A 6,553-nucleotide genomic window follows, 5' to 3' on the forward strand; every position below is an offset into this window, starting at 1 on the left:
CCGTTGGTCCGTAGTCATCTGGGCGCTGGAACCGTCGGATTCGCTCGAATCTGTGCTCGGTGATGGGAATCGACATCCTAGCTGCTACTTGCTCCTCCAAACGTCACTATCAGAGCTCTTGTTTTCAACTGGTCGTGGTCACAAATGATCCTGTTTTCACCCCTTTCACCCCATTTATACCCTTTGCCAACACCGTAACATCTCCCTGCTCACCGCCGTGGTCCCCGTGAACTTCCTGAGCCCCCCATTTCTCCATGTTTCCCCCGTTTTCTTCTACTTTTCACCCATATGCCTAAATTCTTCTCTTCTACCACCTCGCCAATTTTCATTCTTTTTTGAGAGATCGCCCGATTTTTTTAAATTTTTCGGCCCATCTCTCGAGGGGGCATACCACCCATTAAATTTACATTTTATGGGGCATTTCTTCACACCAGTTTTTCTTTCTTTGAAACGATGCGATAAACCGCACCGTCTCAAAGAGGGGCAAATGTAGTCACACAAATCTGTCCAGCTTAATTAAATAAATATTTGCTATTTATTTGATTAAAAATCCACTAGCCATCAGTTAATTAAATTAATATTTAATTAATTTATTCCTCAAACATTCTTCTATTAATTAAATAAATTATTCAATTTATTTTAATTAGTTCATTAAATCAAATTCAAAATCAATTAAATAAATAAAATCTATTTATTTAATTAAAATCCCCCTATTCCTCTTTTAAATAAATTAAATAAAACATTTATTTAAATCATTGTCCCCCCCCCCAACTTGCATTTTCCTATAAATGCAACTTGCACACATTTATTGAAATAAATGAATTTTTATTTTAATAAAATCCTATTTCCCTCACCCACCAAATCCACTTGCAAAATCTAATCCTCTTCTAGATTCTTCTAACCCCTTCCTAATTAGCCTAATCCATCCCCTAAATATTGTCACATTCCTAAGCAAATTGGAGTCACTTCTCAAAGACTCCAAAGTCTTTGAAAAGCATTTAATGCTTTGTGTGTTCAACAAATTAACCCCCAAAGTCTTCTAAGACCACTAATGGCTCTTACATGACCACTTATGGCTCTTACATAACCATTTATGGTTATTTCAAACTTGTCTCTCCAAAACATTTATTGTTTTGACCATATTCATCCATTTCACATTTGCACAAGAGTTTATCCATTGGATAAAATCTTTATTCTTTGAATAAAGAGTTTATTCATTCAACTAACCTTGACTCTAACTCCCAAAGTCATATCAGGCATTTAATGCTTATTCCCTCTCCTTTCAACCTATCTCACATTGACACTTGTCATCCTGGGATTGGGTTGAAAGCCATCACATGGATTTGAAATCATTCAATCCTGACCCTTGTTGAGATTGCTCAATCTCAACCATCCATTGCTCCATTTTTCCTATAAATAGAGCCCATTTCTTCATAATCCAGATCCTGAAAACTTGCATGCATTTAAGCTATATGCATTTTTAGAGAGCATTTTAGCATAATCAACTAATATCTTATCATTTTGGTTAAAATCAATCATTTTAGTATCAATAGCATAGTATTAGCTTTTCATTTCACATTTAGAGCTATACTACAATCTCAATCCTCCATAAGCATCCATAGTGCAAAAAGCTGCTGAGAGCTACACTATTTTGGAACTTGGAGAGGAGAGGAACAAGGGAGAAAGGAACCAAGACCATGCTAATAGGCATTTGGAGATGTCTCATTATCTTTGCTTCTTTAGTTAGATATATTAGCATATTTTTAGTGTCTCTCTTGGTATGCCTTTTTAGATTAGTTTTTGATTGACTAACACTAACGGTTTCATGTCTTTTGTGTTATTTATCATTTGCTAACCTTGTGCCATTTAGGAGGGCATCAGTTCTATTTCATTTATCTTTATTATTGCTGCAATTGTTTAGATATGAGATTGTGCTTAATTTGATTAATCTGGTGAAAAATGATTCACCCCCCCTCTCAGTTTTCCTTCTTGGTTGCTGCTAACAAGAGTGAGATAAAGGGGTAGAGAGAAAAGGGAGAGAGGGAGAGTGATAGGGAGAGAGATAGGTATAAAGCTTAGAGGAGACAAAGAAAGTGAGATAAAGGGAAATAGAGAGGGAAGGAGGGAGGATAGGAGAAAGAGAGGGATATTTATGTAGATAAATAGAGGTAGGGAGGGAGGGGGTAGAGGTATGTAGAGAGAGGGAGAGGGGAGATAGAGATAAGTTGGTGCAGTCACTGGTTAGGAGGGACCTCAAAAAGATCAATCCAGACCGGTCAGCAAGAGTAAACACAACGAAAACACAAGGATATGATAGAGGCAATGCAAATCTGAATGAATTAAATCATGAAAATTGATTACAGTCAACCAGTAACAACCGGATTACAAAAATTGGCACACTGGCCTGCTAAAACATGCTTAAGAATAGAGCATGTCACAACTGGGACCTCCAATCTTAGGATCTATCTTCTATGTTCTATCTCTTAACTGATCTCTACTTATCTACATTCTAATGCTCAATTACAATTATTTATACGATCCAAGGTGATCTAGTTTGCCCAAAAAGGGATCAAATGCCTATGAACAAGACCTAACGTGTAAAAGATCAAGGTTGGCCTCCACCAAGAAATTCCTTCGAAAAATCCAGAGGATGAAGTGTAGATCAAAGGGAAGGTCGACCACACGCCAAGTAATGTTGAAATCAATGTTTAGGGCTCTGCAAGCTATGAAAGGGGTCTGGTGGATCTGGGTAGATTGCAAATGCAAATAGGTCCAGGCAACCGGTAGCAGAAAACTGTCAGAAACTGGTAGCGATAACTTGCTGGAAAATGATCTAAATGCTCCACGATTTAGGAATATGGTAGATGATCAAGTCTTCAAGCAAAAATTCAACTCCTTGAGATTCGGTGAGCCAATGCCAAAAAATGCAGAATGAAATGCTGAAATTGCAAAACAGAAAGAAAAAACATAAAGGAAATATTTTTGGTTGATGCAAGATTGCCAAGAACCGGGGATGCCCCTGCATCATAAGTAGAGAGGGAAAGAGTGAGAGAGAGATAAGTGGAGAGGGAGCATGAGAGGGTGGGACAAAGAGAAATTGAGGGAGAGATGGACAGGTATGTAGATAAATAGAAGTAGGTAGGGAGTGAGGGAATATATGTAGGGAAATAAAGAGAGGAGATAGAGATAAGTAGAGAAAGGGAAGGAGAGAGACAAGTGGGGAGGGGGAGAGAGGTGAGATAGATAGGAGAGTATGTGTGTGGTAGGTATGAAGAAGAGAGGGGAGACAAAGTAGAGTGAAGGGTTAAGAGATAGCATTAGAGCTTGAGGAGAGAGGAGAGAGTGAGATAGAGAGAGGAGGAGAGAGGGGGAGAGGGAGAGTGATAGAGAAAGAGACAGGTCTAGAGATTGAGGGAGATAAAGATAGTGCGAATGATGATAGGAGCTTGGTAATTACTGAAATTTGACTGAGAAATTATAAGATCTAGAGCTTGGGGAGAGAGGAGAGAGTGAAATATAGATATGTAGAGAATGGGGAGGAGAGGGATAGGGAAATATATAGGTCTAGAGCTTGGGGGAGATAAAGGTCACAAGATAGACAAATAGCAAAAGAATCATGATAGGAGCTTGCTGATTATTGAAATTTGGTCGTCTAAAAAATTTATAAAATCTAGAATTTGCAGTATGACTCTTATAAATATGAAACCATTTTCAAACATCTTGCCAATGTATACATAAAATATAACTTAAAGTATACGAAAGGTGGAAGACATATTTTAAATACTACAAGTAAATGTTATATTTTATGTATATATCTTGATGAAAAAAGTTAAGGGGAAGAAACTGGAATTTTATTTCAAGCTAGCTTCAAATTTCAAAACCACATTCACACTATGCTGGGTTTGGGCTAAGCAAATCACTACAAAAAACGTTCCTTTTGATGAAAATGAGCATTTGTTTTATAACTTAAAATCAATAAAACACGTGCATTTTTTTATTCAAAAAACACGTACACATTTTTATTCAAAAACAGACATGGATTTTTATTCAAAAAACACGTATGCATTTATGGAATGGATTTTTCGAGGCATAACATGTATATGGTATTTGAATTTATTCAAAATACCTATGTGTTTTGCTTGTTTTTTTTTTTTTTTTCGGGCATGTTGAGACTTTATTGTATACCATCTTGTTGTACATACCGAGGAGTAGTTACTTGTATACTCCCACCTCCCTAATTCCTTTACCTTTCCTATACATGCAAGACTGTTTGTAAAGTCACAAACTCTTCATATTATTGATAAACATATTTTTGTGCTCATTTGTTCACTAGTGAATAATATCAAGTCATTGTGTTTTTAGTTCTTGGTTTGTCTATCCCTCATGTTTTTTGTTAAAGGCTTGATCTTGCTTGGTTTTTTGGGGTGTGGCTTTTCCACCTTTTTTTTTCTTTTTCATGAATATGCATAACACTATTTTATATATGGTAATATAAACTCTATCCATGAGAAATTCTTCAAATTAAAATAGTTCTTGAGTAAATTCTAAAATAAATAATAAATTTCTTTTCTTATTTATCTACTTATCTATTTTATATTTAGTAGTTTAGTTACGAAAATGGTATTTATGTAGAAAATAAAATTATTCTTGAAGTAAAATTTAAAGCATATATATATATATATATTGAAATTTAGGTGTAGTTTTTATAATTTATTGCATTACTTTTGAAAATAAAACACTTCTCTAATTAAAATAAAGAAAAAATATCTGAAATAAATAAATTGAAGTAAAATTTAAAAGATTTTTTTTTAATATAGGCACCTTGATAGTGATACCTTTTGGTGTCATTTAGATAGATGTATATAAACTAGCTTTCTAGTCTTTAGCAATATCATTTTGGGACACCTATTCCACTTAAACGAACAATCTAGTAAAACATCTCTTAACATCTTTTACATAGATTTTTTGAAACATACATATACTAATTCAATTAAATTTAATAATAAAATTTGTAATATAAATATATTAATTTTTTTTATTAATTATTTATTATTAACCAGATTCTTCAAGTAATAGAGCATCTATTTTGTTGAAAATTCATTACACAAATAAATAATTGTTTGATCTTTTAGACTTCCATATAATAAAGCTCTTACCACTTCCAAATATTTAAAACGACTTCAATATTTTTGTGACTTTTTAATTAATCTTTATATACTTAATACATATATTATTCATACAAATATAGAACACATGCATTTTTTATGTATTAGACAAAATACTTGGAATTACATAAATTTTTTAATAATTTCTTTAATTATTATTTTATTATTTTATATTCATTTAGAAGTATAAAATATATTACATTTTTATATGTAATTTGTTTTATCTATGAAATACATAAAATCTACTTACATTATGCACTAAGATATAGTAAAAAATTTAGGTATTAATTTATTTCTAGTAAATTTAAAATTGTAGATATTTTTTATTTTATGTAAATTTAAAATAATGATATATATACAAATAATATAATGTACTCAAACATTTTATTTTGATAAAATGAGTGTAAAAATAAATGAAAATATTAATAAATTTTAAAACTTGCAAAATAAAATAATTAATAGAAATATACACATTTACATACATACATGAATATATACATATAGAATATAATTATATCTATATATTTATGCATGTATATATACAAAGAAAATAATATAGATATGGCCATTTCTGCTATTTAAATATAATATTATATGATATATATATTTAAATTAAAACTTATTTTTTAAATATATTTCCACCATCTATAATTTTTCTTTACGAAGATTTATTTTAATACATATAAAACTAATATAAGCGTGTTATAATTATTACATCTCATAATTATAAGTTTAGTTTAAATATAACCAATGGTTCTCGCGCTGTATGAAAGTGCAAAGGTTTGACAAAGAGTGTCCAACTATAACACAACCATTATTATAAGTTTAGTTTAAATATATTAAAATTTCAAAATAAAGATTGATAGGAAAGAAAGTAATGTGGACAAAATATAAATGATTTAATACTTGAAATAGACCTTTGATGAGGAATGACTTTAATCATTCATTTTATGAACACAAAACTTAAATAGTTCCATTGGATGATAAGTGGGCATATATTATTATAAGTTTTTTAAGAAAAATAGTTTAATTATAATTTTTTATATTTTGAAAAAATCTATATTTATATAACAACATGTGATATTAAATTGCAAACATAAAATCCTCCCTTGTATATTCTATAGATATTTTTCAAATATAATACATTGATCAAGATATCCATATAGCTTGTAAAGGTATCACAAAAAAACTTAATGGTTAAGTATTCTTTCCCTAAAAAATTTATGTACACCGTATGTGGCATGCATGCTTTTACAGCTCAAAAGAGGCAAACACACTATCTTTTGTTTGCTTGTGTGCTTGTTTGATTAATGCTCTCCACAAATTTTGAAATACCAATTATTGCACTTTGAAGGAACATAATTTACAAAAGTTCATAAATGACCTTT

This window comes from Cryptomeria japonica, chromosome 3 (genome assembly GCF_030272615.1).
Source record: "Cryptomeria japonica chromosome 3, Sugi_1.0, whole genome shotgun sequence".
Classification (NCBI taxonomy): domain Eukaryota; kingdom Viridiplantae; phylum Streptophyta; class Pinopsida; order Cupressales; family Cupressaceae; genus Cryptomeria; species Cryptomeria japonica.